At 36.8% G+C, this 18,263-nt stretch overlaps 1 protein-coding gene across 1 annotated transcript in view; it reads right to left on the bottom strand.

The window, feature by feature from the left end:
- The window catches only part of SEMA6D (semaphorin 6D), a 233,407-nt gene that overhangs the window by 119,885 nt on the left and 95,259 nt on the right, over nt 1-18,263 (bottom strand). Inside the window, exon 2 of the mRNA XM_069798271.1 lies at nt 18,109-18,189. The gene's annotated coding sequence lies outside the window, so the exon portion shown is untranslated. The remainder of the gene's footprint in view (nt 1-18,108; nt 18,190-18,263) is intronic.

Raw genomic sequence — 18,263 nt, 5'->3', positions numbered from 1 at the left:
TGTATCTACTGAGATTAAGGAACCAATAGAAAACTTGATGTGGGATCCCCGCAAATACTCATATTCTAAGAGTTTAGGCTGTACTGAAACCTCCTGAATCTGGAAAAGGTTCCCCTCTTTTCTTATATGAGGATCAGATCAGGGTAACTGAGTCTTCACACAAAATACATCACGCTCCAAGTCTTTTGTTATTTTTATGATATGACACCAGGTATGATCATCTCCAGGAACAGAGAGAGCACAAGTTGTTAAAAGTCTAGTTAGACAAAAATTCCAGGATTAGCTGCTGCTCCCCCCCAAGCTTTCTCCCTTTTAATTGTGGTATTTCCACTGGAAACAATCTCTACGTAATCAAAATCTTTTGCATTATATTTATCCTAGTCAGAGAGAACAAGTTTAGTTCACAATTGTCCTGGTCACAGCTATGCTGGTGTAACAGATCAGAATGACTGGAGAATCAGGCCTTAGAACATTTCTGTTACACTGCTTTTGCTGTGCGATTATTTTAAACTTATTTTGTGACAAGACAGAAGGATAACAGTCACCCTGGATTCACACTGATAGAACTCCACTGACTTCAGCAGAATTAATGCTTGTTTAGTTGTTATTAACTGCTCTGAGGGCAATATGTAGACCACGCCTAACATCTGAAACATATTCCAAGATCAACAATAAGATTCACCAGCTAATTTTCCTCTCTACTGAAGGTTGCTCTGAACTTTAAATGCTTCTCTTCATCCCATGTTATACGCATTAAAAATAACTTTTCAGTTGCTTTTATAAACTCAAATCCATATACTCCAACTATGTACCCAGAGGGCTATTTACTAGATTATAAAAGGGCAGATCCCTATTTTGCAGCACACCTGCCCTTTTAATAATTCAGTCTGAGAGAAGGAGAAACAACTGGGAGTTGGAAGACCCCAATACCAAGGATGTACTGGTATTCAGTAAAAGGAAAAGTTGGATCTTTTCAAAAATTCCTTTCAAATGTAATTGAAGTGTGACAGGCAAGCTGACAGGGACACCATTTATGGTGGACACTCACATGGCTAGGGACAGAATACTGTTCCATTGCCCAGTTAGCACAGAATGACACATCTCATATTCTTACATGTCAGGCCAGCAAACATCAATAAGGATTTTCAATAACTGCTGAGCTGTCACGCAGTACGGAGTGCATGTAGCTATAATATGTCCACAAGTTTCCGCAATGGTTATACTAGGTGCTTTCTGCATTTGTTTATTTATGCACACTTCCCACAAAGCTGTCATGTGAACAGCAGCATACTTTGAGGCAGAGGGGGTTTTTGCAACACATAGGCACTACCCAGCTCTTGCCAAGGATCCTCCCGCGCCTTGCAGAGAGCACCAAGTATCCTGCATGCACCCTGCACTGCTTGGCTACCTCTGCATTTGCCTCCAACAGAGAATAAAATCTTGGAACTGCAGCATCTTAATCATAAGCAATCACACAAAGTCATGGTTTTAAAAGTACCTTGAGAACTTCTGGACATATACGACAGGTAATTATTTACCTATGGCCCTTACCTAAAAGAAACATCTTTGCCTGTTTTCTCTAGTGAAATACATACCATTCTACAATCTCACTTCATATGTGCTCATAGTAATTAGGTCAAGGAACTAGACAATCTTTCGTTGTTGCTGAAGCAAGTCACAAACTAATCTTAATTCTGTTGGAAGTTTTCTTCCTTTTAAATAGTTGAAGACATTTAGTATTCCTGCTTTTGACAGAATTTTATTAAAAGAAATTGATTTTACTTGCTCAGACTATTACATTCTGGTGAAGGATAAAACATCATACCTCATTTTCTTTCCTCATTTTTGGTAAGAATATTTTTAAAAATTCAATAAGCTGTTGACTGAAATATCCAGTATCATAAGTGTCATTGTTTTAAAAGGTTATTTTTTTAAATCAGATATCAATATACTAGATTTTTTTAAATTTTGTTTTTTTTAAAAAGAAGCTTACTTTTAAAATATTCTTTCAGGAAGATTACATTTTAACAACCAAACACAACAATATGTTATATTACATTTTGAGCAGAATGTTTACTTTTCACTGAGTTTCTTTGCCAGCTGTGTCAGCGTTGACTGCAATAGCTTATATATAAAAAAAATATTAAAAAGAGCTGTTTATTTTTTTTAATTGCCACGATCATGCCAAAACCCACAATGTGTGGGCTGCAGGCAGAATGCTGGGAGCAATATTATTCATGCTAAAAACAGTTGCCTGATTTGCTTTCTTTGAAAATTAGAATACTATAAATAGGAGCCCAGTAGGATTTGTCAACTGCAAGTTTGTTTTAAAAGCTGCTAGGATGAAACTTTTGAAAGCCTTACAAAACATAAACCAATCAGAACTATTGCGTTGAGGCTTGTCATTTCCCTTTGGCCTAGATTAGACCTTTATTTTTGAAAAGAGTTATGTATTTGATATAGATCTACCTCCTATTTCTATGCATATGTCCAAACACTAGATTTTTTTTAGACTTTGTAGAAAGATTTATTTGCTTTTTGTGTGTCTTACACTCTGTCAGTAAGCCAGCTATCTTAACTCATTGTGTTCATTGTAATAAAAAATGTTATATCACCAAACTTGTAACAATTCTATGTTGCTTGCTTTGTGGAAGTCCTTCCCCACAAATCACTTTTGAACAACTCAGAAATTAAGGTATACTAATCCACTGCAAAAAGGTTATGTCAAGCCAGTGTCCCACAAGAGTACCACGGCCGTCCTTAACCTTATTTATCAGTACATTAGCATTTTGGTGCCTTTTCTTCTTTGCTTGTTTTATAGCTGGTAGAAGGCATGCTTCCAAAAAACCCCCAAACCCCAAGCAACCAACACACCCCCAAAACACAACCCCCCCCTTATCTGAATACAAAGCAAAAAGAAACTATTGCAGAAATTTTATCAATTACTTTTTTTCTGTGATGATAAATAACACATGACATTCACTGTTAGAAAGCTAGCATTTTAACCTGCACTTGGAATGGGAAGTAATGGGAGCTATTGGGATATGCTGACTTGTTAACAGCAAACACAGGAAAGAAATAAAAGATATGCTGCTAATTTCACTGTGAGCAAAGGGCCAACAAAGCAATTACACAGCTTGTAAGACCCACCTAAATTCCTAGCTTTGCCCACTGGATTCTGTAAAGCATAAAGAAACATTTTTTTTCCCAAATACTTCAGTGTTTGACCGTTTCTCTTTATGAGAAACAGTTTTTACACATGCATATTCATACTGCATTGCTTACATAAACCATGCGCCTTGAAAGTGGCGTGGGATTTTGGTGTCCATCTTAAAGCATGAAGCAAATGGCCTGATAGCCATTTTCCTGAAGGCACAACCTTTCATCAGGAAATTGGACCCTGTTCAGAGGAGTTTCAGCTGAAACACTTGGCATTGCTAAGAAGTTGAGAACCCCGTCTTGATGCCTGTCTGCATGTCTTTTTGTGACTCCTCTGTTCTCTGTGTGTGACTGTTGAGTTTACTTAACTCCATGGTCTCAAACTTTGTTCAGCCTAAGAGCTTGCAGGACTCAAGCTCCAGGAGAGAACAGCAGAAAATGGACAAAGAGGGGAAGGTGGGAAACAGAGATGTGGTAACAGAAGAGAGGAACATTGCCTTCATCACTGTTCCAACATTTAACTAGTGCCATGTTTTCCTTTATAAATTAAATACTTAATGATGTGTATCACACTGCCATCTTTGTCTAAAGACATTTGCTGTCCTGATATGAATATTTTCTTAGTAGAACTGTACTTGAGTAAGAAACAAGAGTTCAATCCCATATATTGGTCTAATCAGAGTTAAAAAAAATTAGCATAAAAACGTGATAATTCTCTCCTGTCCACCATAAAAATTCAATCAAAATATGAAAGCCTGGGTTTATCCTACACAAACCATGAAAAAGCAATTAAGAGTGTGACACAAAGCCATCGCATTTGATCAGGAGAGCTGACCCTGTTCCAAGGATAAAATGATAACTAGTGTCCTGAGTCCAGCTCAGTGACCTTCTGGAGCTGGAACTTTCAATTACGCCAAATTAGCTGCGTCACATAGACTGGCTTTGTGAGTGAAGCTGGATCAATGCAGTATATTTCACTGATGATGACAATGATTTAATCAATCTCAGTCACTCAGTGGACAGCAATGAGGTGGTGAAGTAAGCACCAAAAAAAGAATGCTAGGATCTTTCATTGTCAGGGTTACCTAGCTGCTCCCCATTTGTTCTTTTTCTTTAAATGCTAATTTGAAACTATGAAAAAATAACGTTAAGTAGCAATTTCCTAGAAGGGGTTTTGTCACATCTATTCAGACTTATAGTCTGCGTGCCAAATTGCAACCTGATGTTCAATAATGCTGTTTTTGACACTTCTGTGTAATAAAAGTGAAGATCCTTCTTTGCTCAAGGATGTCTATGACACTTTTGACACTTCTCTCCCAGAATTGGAGGCAGCCCAGATGTTCTTTGCATTAAGCAGAGCATTGCCACAGATGCTATGGAATGTCGGAAGATACTGGGCTCTAGGCAAAAGTAGCAAAGGGCACCTTTCCTCTTTTTAACTGAGGAGTAATTTTTGGAGAGTAAAACCTTTTGATGTGCACAAAGTTAAAGCCTCAGAGGGACTTTACAGGCAAGGGACACATTGCATTTTCTCTGTCTCTTCTTTCAAGGTAACACAGAGCCATTACAGAGCACCTGTTTCCACTTCTGTTCAGAAAAATATTCTTTACCTATCTCTGCCAGCATGGCATTACTGTATCTGCTGGACATCTGAATGTTATGATACAGGCAAAAATGAAAATAACATTAACAGGTCTTGGTGATGGACTCAAGCCTTGATTTCTGTGGACTCACAAGGGTGCAAGATCCAGTTGGTTGGTTTGGGCTTCTCAAGACTTGAATCCAGGGATTTACATTCACAAGTGTCTCCTTCCACAGAAGTGACAGCTGAAGGAGCCTTGGCCACATGTTGTGCCCCTGTACTCCAGTATCCTCCCCAGTTGGGCTAAAGTAAGCCTTTGAAGACCACATCATGTACCTGGAGGAAAATGTTCCTGGGTAAAAAATAACCAGGTATTTTCTGCATCATCTTTCTTATTTCTGCCCTTGTACTGTCCCCAAAACAGATGCTTGTGGGACTGATTAGTAAAGTGGGCTGTTTTTCTCCTTTATTTTAAAAATACATAGGCTCTGCTGTATAACACAGGCCATACAAACAGCTGTTCTGTGCACAACAAAGTAATGTAGGATGCAGGAGTCCATGGGTATCTCCCTCAAAAGAAACACGCTTTAAAGCTCCAGGGCTTGCACAAGCCACAGCTCCTGTTGGTATGTGGGCAGATGAGTTGGGGTCTTTCCTTTCATCCTACTGCTCTTCAGCTCCATCTCCCAGAGCCACCCACTGCATGGGAAGAACCACCTTCCCACACCATGCACAGCCCTTACAGCAGAAACAGGTTAGCAGAGAGTCTAATCAATCAGTTTCCTCAGGAAAAACATGTGCTAAAATGTTTTATTTTGAAATAAAACTTTTAATTTGGAAATTTCAGTTCAGGGATCTATTTTTAAGTACTTGCAACAGACATGTCTCTGCTGGAAGAGACATTTTTTGGACAGAAATTCTTTGTGATTAATACAAATTTTAAAAGGCTTAAAATGGCTCAGAGAGCTGTTATTTATACACTTTTATATACAGTCCCAAAGTTTAAGGTAGCCACACCACCTCCCTCAAAATAATATATTTTGGAAGAGTCACTGTTATGTCTCTTCTGTCATCTCCAGGTAGCTGCGGAATTGGCACAGGAATTTCATAACCAACTGGGATTGGTTAAGATTTCATAATCGTACTGGGATTACTCTTTGCCTGACTTTTGCCTGCGGCTGTATAGTGAGCTCACTGGTGCAGGGTCTGTCTACTGGCTTATAGCTGAAGCAGGAACAGCAGCAGCCAAAGTGAGTAGTGGGGAAAACTAACATTTCTGGGTGCTGCCAGGCCAGACTAAAGCAGTTCCTATAAACCCCTCATTGTCTGGGAAGAAAGATTACTTGTGGCATCCACACTGGGATTTTCATGTTGCACTGCCTAGCCATGTCTAATGCATGACAACTTTATCAAGGAACCATCAGCACACCAAAAGAAAGGCAATGAACATCAGCATGCTTTGCTGTACCCTACCACCAGTTCCTAAACAATACCTGGGATTCCACCTTGCACTTCAGCCCTCCATGGTCCTTCTGATCAGACAGGTGTTAAGGAAGACAGGACCACTGCCTATCACCTTATTCAAAACCCAAACTAGAGATGGTCTGTAGCTGACCCTGGTAAACTGCAGGGCCTGAGACTGTTGACTTTTTTGGTCCATGTTGTAAGTTTTTGTAACTATTTGGGATAGAGTGCTACAAACCCATCAGGAATGATGCTACTTTAGCATCAGTTGTCATGTTGTCTGCTCCTTTTCTAGACATATTCCCTAGCGTGGGTGTCACTTTCACAGTCAAATGCCACTGGACACAGAGTTATGGTAGTGATTACTATGGAAAATAAGAAACACAAGGACAAATCATTTTAACTGAAGAGTCAGCAATAGGAAATGGCAGTCATCCTTTTAAGTCATAGTGCCTCCCAGTTGGACCTGGGCTCTGCAAAATGGGGAAAGCAAGTCCGGAATTGCATAGATCCATTATCCTCTATGGTTCAGGACGACAAGCTCATTAGGAACTATAGCTTCATTAGGTAGCAAGAGCTGCCCTGTTGTCAGGCTATGATCTATTTCTTATCTTGAATTGTGTCATGGATTTTCTCTCCCACATCCCAATCACAATTGACTACCACACCTCACTGCTTTTGGTGATGGAGGGTAGATCTTGCTTTAAGAATTATAAGCCAGAGTTTCAGTAATACCGCAGTAATATCTGCTAAATATTACTCAGTATTATCCATGTACAAGTATGCCCTTACTTCTCCTCTCTGGTATGGAAAGGGATCACTTGCCAAATGTCTACAATTATTAGCAGCTTCTATTACAGAGCTAATCTATGCTCAGTGATTACATGCACCTGAGTGCACAGTAACAAAAACACTGAACCACACCTTTGCAATATATATATTTACCTTTGCATTTAAGAGATGCCCAAATTTACAATGTAAATCAAATAGTAAAATGAAACCACACACACCAATTAAAAATATTATTTAAAAATGTGACTGTTTTGGACATGCTGGAGGGTACAGGGGGAAAAAGGCAGGACACTACTTTATTCTATGGGGATCCTTTTTCCTTTTAAGGTCTGTTTTTTGAAGGCAAAACAGATTAACATTTAATCTGTCATTGTAATGATATATAGTATTTACAAAAAATTGAAAGAGTCAGAAAACAATGATATCTTAGAAAGTTCTATGTTATTTCTTAGGCTTCCAAAAGAAGTGCTCAGATGTAATTGCTTGAAGTAGACTTCAAAAGATTTGATACACCAGCAGCTGCAGCAAATACATGGCTTTTTCTATTTTAACTATCCATTTCTTGTAATAGGTTCTACAAGCCTTAAACATGAATAGAGATCAGAAGGGGAGCCAGATTTTATGTTTTACCTACACTATTCTGAAAACAGGGTAATAATTACAGAAATGGCTGAAGCTTGCATGGTGGTTTGTTTAAGTAAAATACTCCCCCAGTGTTTCTCTTCTCCAAGTTCAGTGATTAACTCCACTTAAAACTCAATCCTTGTGTGTCTGTTGACAAAAATATCTGCAACATAAAAGATTTAATAGCAATACTTGCCATGAAATATTTTGGCAAAGTGAATCAAACATCACAAACACAGATGAAAGGCAAAATTCCCAGCCAACAGAACAGTTTTATCAAACTCAAATTCTGATGTTCTTTTATTGTGGCAAAATCAAAATTACTTCTATCTTACAGAATTTCTTTGGTCAAGGTGAAAGCATTTTAGATATTGTTAGATATTGTTTGATAAAAATTTAATTTAAAAAAATTGATATTTTAGATATTGTCTTCTTTGCAGGAACGTAGTACATATTCTATTATAGCAAGACTCTGCTTCCTTGCTTGAAACTGTAAAATATATTGCTGTCCTCTTTCACAAAATTTAAAGCTGTTCTGGTGAATACACAACTTTAATTTAGAGTTTAAAAAAAATTTTCACGCCTCATTTATTTAGAAGCTCTTTGCCTTATCACTGCTCTAGCTATTTAAAGCATTGCCTTTATGTTTATCAAAGCCAACTTTCTTCCTTCTCCTTTACATTTTTTAAGATAAAAAAATTAAAAAGTAGCCTTTCCACTGACATTATTCTCATAACATACCAAATTGATTTGAAAACATTTGCCAAGTTTCTCCTGCATGTTGAACTGCAATCTAAATATGGCCCCTTTATTTAAGTGGAGGCTTATTTATTCGAGAGACAATTTTTTGGAGGATTTTACTAATGAATGTGGTGACAGCAGCTAAAAAATTTGAATTAGTTTTTAATTTTTAATTTTTGGAACATTGATTTTCAGACAATTTTTGGACATATAATTAAACATGAAGTTAATTATCTGTTTACAAGGACTCTTTTAATGCATGGCTTTCACTGCGGGGAGGCTGTGCAGTCAGGCTGTAATCTGAGCCCAGCACTAACACTGTTGCCAGGCAGAATGGCTACTGCACATACCACAGCCTGGCAGCGTGGGATACGGGCAATCCTAGACAGACCCTCAGCAGAACCAAGACCCAGTGGGCGAGAGCTCCAGGCCTTTTCATCAAGGTTCTTCCTTTCACGTCCACCAAGATGAGCAGAGCGAACCTGCACAAATGGGGAATTCCCTCACAGATGGAGAAGTTTTGGCCCTTGTTCGTTATGATAGGTGGAAGTCCAGTTAGAAACACATCCCATAAACTGGAAATATGGTCTTATAAAGCAAAAATCTGTGTTTTCACTCGTTTTTAATTCTCAAAAACTGCAGCTTTTGTGCTGGGCTGTTACATGGTTTCAGCAGATATTTGTAAAGTTCAAAGGAAAAATCCCTTTAGAATTCTTTATGTTACGAAAATGACATTAAAATAGTGGTTTTCCAGTTTTATAAATACATTTAAGATCATTCAAAAGCTGGCTGAAGTTCAGAGCTTCACATTTCTCTTGATTATTTACATCATGCTAAAACTTCAAGGCAGTTATGCCTGAACCCTCCTGCGCTGAGCACAGTGCAGTGTCCCAAAGAGCTATGATCAAATGCTCTGAACCTGTAGACATTTACAACATGCTTGACTGTAAGCAGGTGAACAGTCCCCACTGAAGTAAAGTAACACAAAATTATGTCAGAGGTAATGGAAATTTTTAAGATGCCATGAATCCTACAGTGAGCCCTGCACAGACTCAGGCCTGTCTTTTTAGAGTTATTTGGACAAAGCCTAGATCTTTTTAGCTGAACTATCACCACAGAGGTAACAAATTCCACAGGTAAACACATCTACACCACCTGAGCACCAAAAGTGTGTGCACTGCGCCTGAAATGATACCTGTTGACACCCACCTTGTCAACAAGCTGAAACTACATCTGTTCATTGCTCCCCTCATTTCACACGTTTCAAACCTATGCTCATGTCATCCCAGTGACTAGAGGCAAAAATATCAGGGGATTCCTAACCAATTTCCTTTGTGCACACAGGAACAGATCATCTCTTTCAGCCAGAGGGTGTCATGCACACATCCTCTGTCTTGTTCACTCCAGCACAATCCACGTAATTTTGTAGTTTAAGATTATTCCTAGTTAGTACATACTCTAATGAAAATAAAAGGAAACTCCAAATACAGTTATGAATATGGAGTTAAACTTCAAAAACATAGACTAGAGGACAAACACTTAATCCTCTACAGATACATTGGTGTAAATGTGAAGTTGACTGCTGACATGGGTGGAATACCTCCAAATTTATACTGGCAGAAAAAAGACAATCTAGCTAACAGTTCCTAAAATTACTAAATGGAATAATAGCTCTTGAATGAGATATTTGTAACAGATAAAAATATTAGTATGTTGCAGATCTCCAGACAGATCAGGTAGGATTGCACTGCAGTTAGAAGTGATATTATGATGAAAATATAGACAAAGGTTTAGTTTAAGTGAGAAATAATTCTTTTTCAAGTATCACACCTTCTTTTTTCCATAAGAAGTATCCATGTATTTTCAGTACCTGCACTGGCCTATACAATGTGACATCTATTTTTTGTAGAGATGTGCAAAACTGGGATGGTAGCATTGGTTCTGAAACTGTTTTCTACCAGATGTGTCCTATTCCACTAAAAAGGATTCAGTTTCTATTTGAGTTTTATTTTAGAATAATTCTTGTTTAATTTTATTTTTCATGTTAAGTTGCGAAGTTGCACTAATAAGAGCTGGTATTTTCATAAGAGCTGGAATATTCTGCCCTTTAGTTATCATAAAATCCTGTATTCTGAACATGTCTTCAGACAGTTATTATTTGTTAGCTGTTAGGTGGATTTATGCTTTTCATCTCAGCCTGAAGTTCTCTCATGAGCATTCAGATAAATTTTGAAGGTGTTCAAAAGCTAAGCATCCAATTGTATTATGTTAATATTACAAGATATCTATATTCATGCATCACAAATGACTGTGCTATAGTTTACTTAATATTTTGCATTATTATATAAACATGAGTCTTTACGCCAATGCATTAGTTCCTTTTTCTCCCTGGTGTTTAAGATTGCACTGAAGTCCCGCTGATGCCATAATTGAGGTTAAGCATGTGCATAAGTGCTGTTTGAGTTGGGTCCCTATTCCCCAACATGCCATTTGTCTCTGGTAGATGATGGAAGATTGCTTTACTCTTTGCTCATTAATATAAATATATTTTATCCTCTCTTTGCACTAGCTATGTGCCACAAAATCATTTTTATCATTATGTTATTTATAGTCATGCACATTGCAGGAATATTCCATATACCTATATGTAGAATTACACCAAATGCAGTAACCCACACTTCAAATACTATTTTGGGGGAAATATGGATTTCTAACTTTAAAATGTATTTCAGCGCACCCAACAGGATTAAATTAAGATTAAGCACTGAACTATAAGTCTCTATTTCCTGGCTTTGAGCTTCATTGCACCACGTTAATATTGGGTTATCATAGTATGTACATAGAATATTTGTTACAAGGTTTGTGAATAAGTGATTCTCATCTCCTTTGTAAGGAAAATTGACTCCATTACAGGAGAGAAGAGACATCAAGCTAACATTACATGAAGTCATAATCCTCTATTGAGACATCACACAATGACATTGTTAACATTAGTATGCAATATTTATTATAAATAAAAGAGGCTATTGAGTCTTTCAACTCATAAGCAGCTCTGTGTGATGACTTCACTGTAGGAACACAGTGGAGTTATAAAGAGGATAAAAGATTTATTTATATCTAAATATGTTCTCATTAGTAATTCTGCACTAGCATGTAGCAGATACAATTGGAGGACCAGTAGGGTTTTGTGGTTTGTTTTGGTTGGTTTTTTTTTTGTTTGTTTGTTTTGTTTGTTTAATTACTGCTTATTGTTTGCACTCTAACTGTAAATATTTGGTAAAAAAAAAATAAGAAATTAGTTAATGAATTTATTGTACTGTGTATTAATAATTTTCATGAATGAAGAATTATTCTATTTTTATGGGATATAGTAACGTGCCATCACTCCATAACATGGAGACCCAGTGGGCCATTAGCTTGGACCTTGGTAAAAGGTCCCTCCTGCACATGTAACATATAGTCATGAAGCACCACAGTGTCATATAAGATTTCATGCTGACCTGCTTTTATATTATACTCTGTCCCAAACACCACTTTTTCTATTTCTCTTAACACTACAGTTAATGACTAGCCCACATTGCATGGAAGGCACCCAAACAACTGCCTGCAGTCCCTTCCAAGATCTCTCATTGACTCTGTGCTGTCATCTCACAGTCTATTTTAAGGAAATTCAACTCAGCTTAACACCAAATCCTCTGTAGTACCTCACTTTGTCTTACTAGCATAAATATCTCCCTCCTCTTTGGGGCCAAAGTTTACTTTCAGACTATTGTTTCACATTCACCTTTGTCACATGAAACCCAACAAAAATAAGGCAATGGTTTAAAGTATGTGTCCACACTTCACATTTGGCTACCATTGTTTTTGTTCAAAACCACATCTTCCTTTTTGGCTAGCCTAATTTGTCACCTTTAATTTATTTGCAGTGGTCTTAAACAGTTATATTGGTAAAACCTTTAAGATATTTGAGGATATTTCACTACTAATGGAATTATGGTACAAGAAGAGTAAGTATGTGTATACATTATATGGAGAATATTCTCTGTGTAACAAGAACCCACCCCATAACTGCCACTTCACAGAATCACCAGGGCAAAGAAAAAAAAAAAAGCTAAAGTAATGCATTATTTTTTATCTTAGAAGAATGACATTCATCAGGTATTAATTTCTCATCTTGAGAATTACATTGCCATGGTTCATCTCTTTCTAAAACTGCATTTAAGTTGATTACATGTAAGCTGACTGATAAGAAAATCTTATTCATATTGAAAAACAAATCATTTAATTTAGAATCACTCAGCTCAGCAGAGTCCTTACCAACAATTACTGAGATCTGAAGAATTCTACTCCACCTCCAAATGTAGATGAAAAAACATTTACTTTTCCTGTTAATTTCAGCTGTTCATTTTCAGCAATAAAATCTCAAACTTTTTAAGTTGAAAAATAAGGCCAACAAAATACACTTTCCTGTGGTCTCAGTCTTCCCCTTTTATTCAGTCTTTGTTTGTATAAAATCTTATTTATTCTGCTGAAAGCAGGACTTAAAAAAAAAAAGCTTTAATTTGAAAAGACAATTTTGAAAAACAAGACTATTTCCAGCTTGATCTGCTTAAAGGAACTAGCTGTAAAAAATTAACACAGCTGACATAAGTTATTTTCATTTCCTGTGCTTTTTCTGTCACCATACTTATAAACTCACATACTCCATTTAAAGAGATAAGATGATGAGAGTAAGTTCCTGTTACTATATAACAGAACAGAAAATACAGATATTGTATGAATTTAATATAATAGAAACAACATGCTGTTTAGATCCTACTACCTTGGGTTTTTTTGCCTCAGTCTGTGATAAAGTGCCTGAGGGGAACAGAAAGATAAACTTCATAATTTAGTGAAATTCTTCCCATTTTTAAAGATTTGCTTGCATATATGTAACCTTGTAGAAGTACACAGTATAGATTTGCCTACTGTTCATTTGGGATTCAGATTATGAGCTTCAGCACATTGACACATTTTTTTAAAAGTATTTCCAAGTTTATAATTTCAATTGCTTTGTGCTAATGATGCACAATACAATGGGGCTTGGGAGGCATTCCCTGCTATCTCTCCTGTCAATCCAGCTCTTAACTCTAACTCCCCAAGGGTCCAGCCCAAGTCCCATTAAAACCAGTGGAAACGTTCTCACTGACTTCAGCAGAAGCTGGATCAATACAGATCTTAAATCCAGTTATTGGACAAATATTATTATCTTCTGATTCATGCATTTGTCAGGCGTAAAAATAACCCAGTTTTGTTTCTTTAATGGGTTTTTCACAGTAATCTAGGTGGCTGGTGCATCTGCAATCTGGCAAAACAGATATCTCTTTTTGCAGAAAGCATATGTAAGTTTCCCTATCTATCTCAAAAAAAGTCTCACAAAGCTATTCAGAACTCAGTACACGTTCTTTCCTCTTCACAACTCATTTTCCCTTTTTTTTTTTTTTTTTTTTTTGTGACAACCTAGGCAATAATTCACAGCTCACTGGGTCTCCTAAATAACCCCCTTTATATTTACATGGTAGGCATTCCCCCATTACACAGCAGGATTCAGATGTATTGGCAGGCAGTCATTAGGCATTCTTAAGACTTTGGAGGTTTAACATACCCTTCTCTAGTTAGTGTCTTTGAAAACGCCCTGTATGGTTACCATCTCAGCAAATATATAGCAAATCTTGACAATTTAACAATAACATAAACTGTGCCATTTTGTAATTTTGAAGTGGTTCCTTGTTTGGGTCCTATCCAGAATCCCACACGAAGCCTTTAAAGCTCAGAAGCTTTTCACACAATGGAGGATTGTTTTGTTTCTTTCTTTTGCTAGAAATTAAATGAACTAGTTGAGTTTCTTTGCTAAAACTTTCATAAGTGTATACTTGCATTGCATTATGTATTGCAATTACTTTAACCCAGCATCACTAACAATACTGAGGGAAATTAAAATGATGCAAAATTGCACTCTCTATTGCTGAATGGAGAAAAGTCCTTTTAGGAAATAGAGATCAACTGCAATAAAGGTAGTAAAATGTGTTACTAGAAAGATTCCCAAGACTAACTCTCACAGAGGTGAGACTTTCACTAGAAGATCATCTTTCGCTACAAAGTAATGATCTGAGCACAAAAGAAGAGCAAAATTTCCAGGGCTTACGGTATTGCTCTGGCTGAGGAAGCTCCCCCGACTGACTTCCTCCACTGCCTACAGAAAGTCATTAAGACACTGCTCCACAGCCTGCCTTGACACTGACATCTCTTGTGCAAACAGGACCTACTGGGTTCACTTACTCCTTCACTTTCCTAAGACATGGACCCCAGGAATAACAAAACCTCTTTGAATTCCTTAGTAAGTGCCAAGTTATATTACGGAGGCTTGTAGGAATATAAATGAAGAAAACAGAGAAGTTGATTCATGTTAGCATTACTGATGCTTGGTACTGCTAATTCTGCTAGTTACGAAGAAACCTCCAAACAAACCTGGAATGACAGATTGCCAATCACACATAGAACAGTTTGCATCCTATGAGCCTTGATTTGACACAAATGTTTAAAACTGGATTTGGTAACTGCATGGATAAATATTTCAAATTAATATATCAAAAGTGCTTAGATCAGCAAAAAATCTAAAGGAAAGTTATTTTGTTTTGAAGAAAAAAAGAATACAACCATCTTTTTGTTTACAATTGGACTATTCTCTTTTTAATATTATCTGAAACTTTAATTGGGGTATCTGTTTCTTTGATGAGAACCAGAGCCTTCATGATACAATGCCTTATATGTGTTACACACAATGTTATTCAATAAGTCCAGTTTTAAGGAGCAAATTCTGGGTAATTCTTAAAATAAAAGCCATTCACACTGATGCAGAAGTCATGACAGGATATGAAAAGTATGTGGTAATAGCTAATCTGCAAAGTCATTGCTCATGTTAGCAAAATGAGTAAAAGCATTTTGAAATCTTTAAGACCAATAAGCACTTGGGTATATATTTCCCATGTTTACAAAGTTCAAGTACCATGCTGACAGCACCGAACAATTCACCACCACAGTTGTAATGAAAGGAAGGGGCCCCCAAAACCACAAATCCTTTGGGGTTTGCTTTAATCAGAGTAATTCTTAGTTATATTTTTTCTTATGGCATCTTGTAACTTCTGAAGACTTCTGTTTCACCTTTAAAATTTCTGTAGAACACAATATCCCTCTATCATTTGAAATGCTTTGATAATGTTTCTTTTAAACTGATTATTTGTTTAAAGTTCAAGCTAATAAAATTAACACCCTATTAAAAGAAAGCTTGGGTGCAGAGCAGTGTTGTTTTGGATGCCAATTGGTCACGTTACTAGCCATCCATGAAACATATGCTTAAAACACTCAAAAGTGTTCAGAAATGCCTAAGTCATAAATCTTTTACAGGTACAATTATGTGAGAGCAGGAATAAGAAAAGCACATTCAACATCTGGAGTCAAATGAGTTTACTGAGGTAAAATGGCAAAATTAAATTTAGATGAACTTAATTAAAAAAGGGGATCCAATTTAATATGGACATTCATCAACTTCTCATTGAAAACCTTTCTCGCCTCAAGAAAATATAATAAAGTATGAACACAAAAAACATATAAAGGCTGAAATGAAGTGTGAAGGGATGGTCAAATAAAGAAGTGCAGTAAGAAGGAACACTCTTTTTTCCTCATTTTGACACACATGTGCATATACACACACTTTTCCTTTAATTGTACAGAATATTGAACTATTTTTTGTCTCTGTAACAGCAGAACAAGTGAACTGGTCAACTGTATGCCCTGAAGGTCATTAATCCTTCTGAGGCATATACTACATATTTACTGATAACATGAATATGGAACTTTCTCTCTCTTTCCCTGTATGTATTTATAGTTGGTCAAATTTTTCCCCTAGATCCTAAGAACTTTAGCTAAAACCAGTTATATCAGTGCTTAAGTGATCGTTACCTGAATTGCTCCTGCTGAAGTGAAAGGGAGTTTTGTCACAAGGCTGGGCCATGGATGACTTACAATGGATTTTCATTTGCTTTAGTTAAGACACAACAAATGAGGGTCTCTTGCTTTCCTTTACTAGGTCATTAATGTCTTCTGTTTCCAGGGGAAAAAGATCTATAGTTCAGTACCAGTCACTTCTAGTTTCCATGAATTCTGACTGTCAGAACAGCATTGACCTTTCAGCTCTCCAACTTACAGTGCATACAGAATTTAGTAGTGTCAAACAACAATCTGAAAAGTTTAGAATAGTTTTATTAAGATCATATTATTTCCTTACAAAACTGCCTTGATAATTTGTTGTTCTGCGCCTTGGTTATGTGCTCAAGTAACATGATATGAATGCTGTATTCCTTTATTTCTAATAAAGGGCATTACTAGTATAGTATGCTCTGAGGGAGATACTGTGTTTTATTAGGAAGATATTCCAACATTAGAAAAATTACCCAGTAATAATGAAATGTAATCTGTCTTAAGGATTTATGATAACACATTATTATGCTCATTTTTGTGTGAAAAGAGCAGGATTGGACAGGAATGCTATTGTTGAATACATCTTTAAACTGAAGCAGAGATTTTATTGAACTACTGGGTTAATGACAATAAATTGCTAGAGGAATGCTGAATACAGGTTTTGTTTCCATGTCAGAAGAGTTCTAGGTTTTGTGGTGTAATCTAATTCAAAAAAATTTATATTTCAATAGCCTGGAATCGTCAGGACTTGGAAGTGGTGGTACTTGACATCTGTATCACAGTGACCTAAAATTAGCATGAGCATGACTGGACAGGGTGAGGTCAAAGGGCTGTATATGTCCTGCTTCTAACAGCGGCTATTAGTCAATGCTAAATGGAGGAGTATAGCACACAGCAGTATGCCTCCCCTGGCCTCCTACTTCCCCAGGTCCCCAAATACTTAATGTGGCATGTGGCATAATGGTGAGAATAATTTTAACCAAAATATCATCACAGGCAATATTATAATCTAAAAATTAGATCTTTCTTCCCCCAAAAGCTGAACACTTACACACCAACATGATTTCCTGTTAAAGTGCTACTCCACACTACCCAACTACAGTTTTCTAGAAAATGTATTCCAAATTGATGCAAAAGTATGGTGGGACTCGGCTGTTCCCTCTTCCTCTTCACTTTTACCAAAGCAGAGAATTTATCTCTGCAGCTGAAATTCTGAGCTTCAAGATGCAGACAGATTACATCCCTTCACAATGTCTCCACAGCAGTATTTGAGAATCTGACTCAAGGTTTGAGCAATCAGACTAGTTACAACAAAGGTAGCATTAGAGGGGAAAATAATTTGTAATTTTAAAACTTACTACTCAGTTTTCAGCAAGAGGAAACTACTAAATTTTCTTTTTGTGCATTTTACTTTCTCTTTGGAGCCTGCCCACCATCCTTCTGTAAATGGTTACACTCTTCAAAATGTGAAATGTCAAACCTTCTGAGAGCAGTTACATTAGTAGAGAGGACAATAAAAACAGCCTTTCTGATTTTAGTCTGATGAAAATTGCTCAGAACTTCTGTCCTGAGCAAAATTTCTTGCAGGTCAATATATGTTCTTCTATCTCTCTATCCTTGCATTGGTCAAGGGGAAGTACTTCATCTTTCACACAGATTCAGTTTCAGTATAACATAACAGTAAACAGTAATATTCTAATGTGGTTTACTATGGCATCTTTAGACCTTACCACTGAGACCGAATGTGAAGATCCTTAAATTGCTGGCATCCGCGTTCCTGTAGAGTTTGGCACGAATTCAGATGAGTGATCCTGCCAAAAGTCAGAGGAAAATATTCATCAGACAGATGATTATTTTTAGTCACACCTTCCTAGTACCCATGGAA

The sequence above is a fragment of the Haliaeetus albicilla genome, chromosome 12 (assembly GCF_947461875.1).
Source record: "Haliaeetus albicilla chromosome 12, bHalAlb1.1, whole genome shotgun sequence".
NCBI lineage: Eukaryota > Metazoa > Chordata > Aves > Accipitriformes > Accipitridae > Haliaeetus > Haliaeetus albicilla.
Note: the sequence above shows the minus strand (reverse complement) of the source record. Positions and strands in the feature narration are given on the sequence as shown.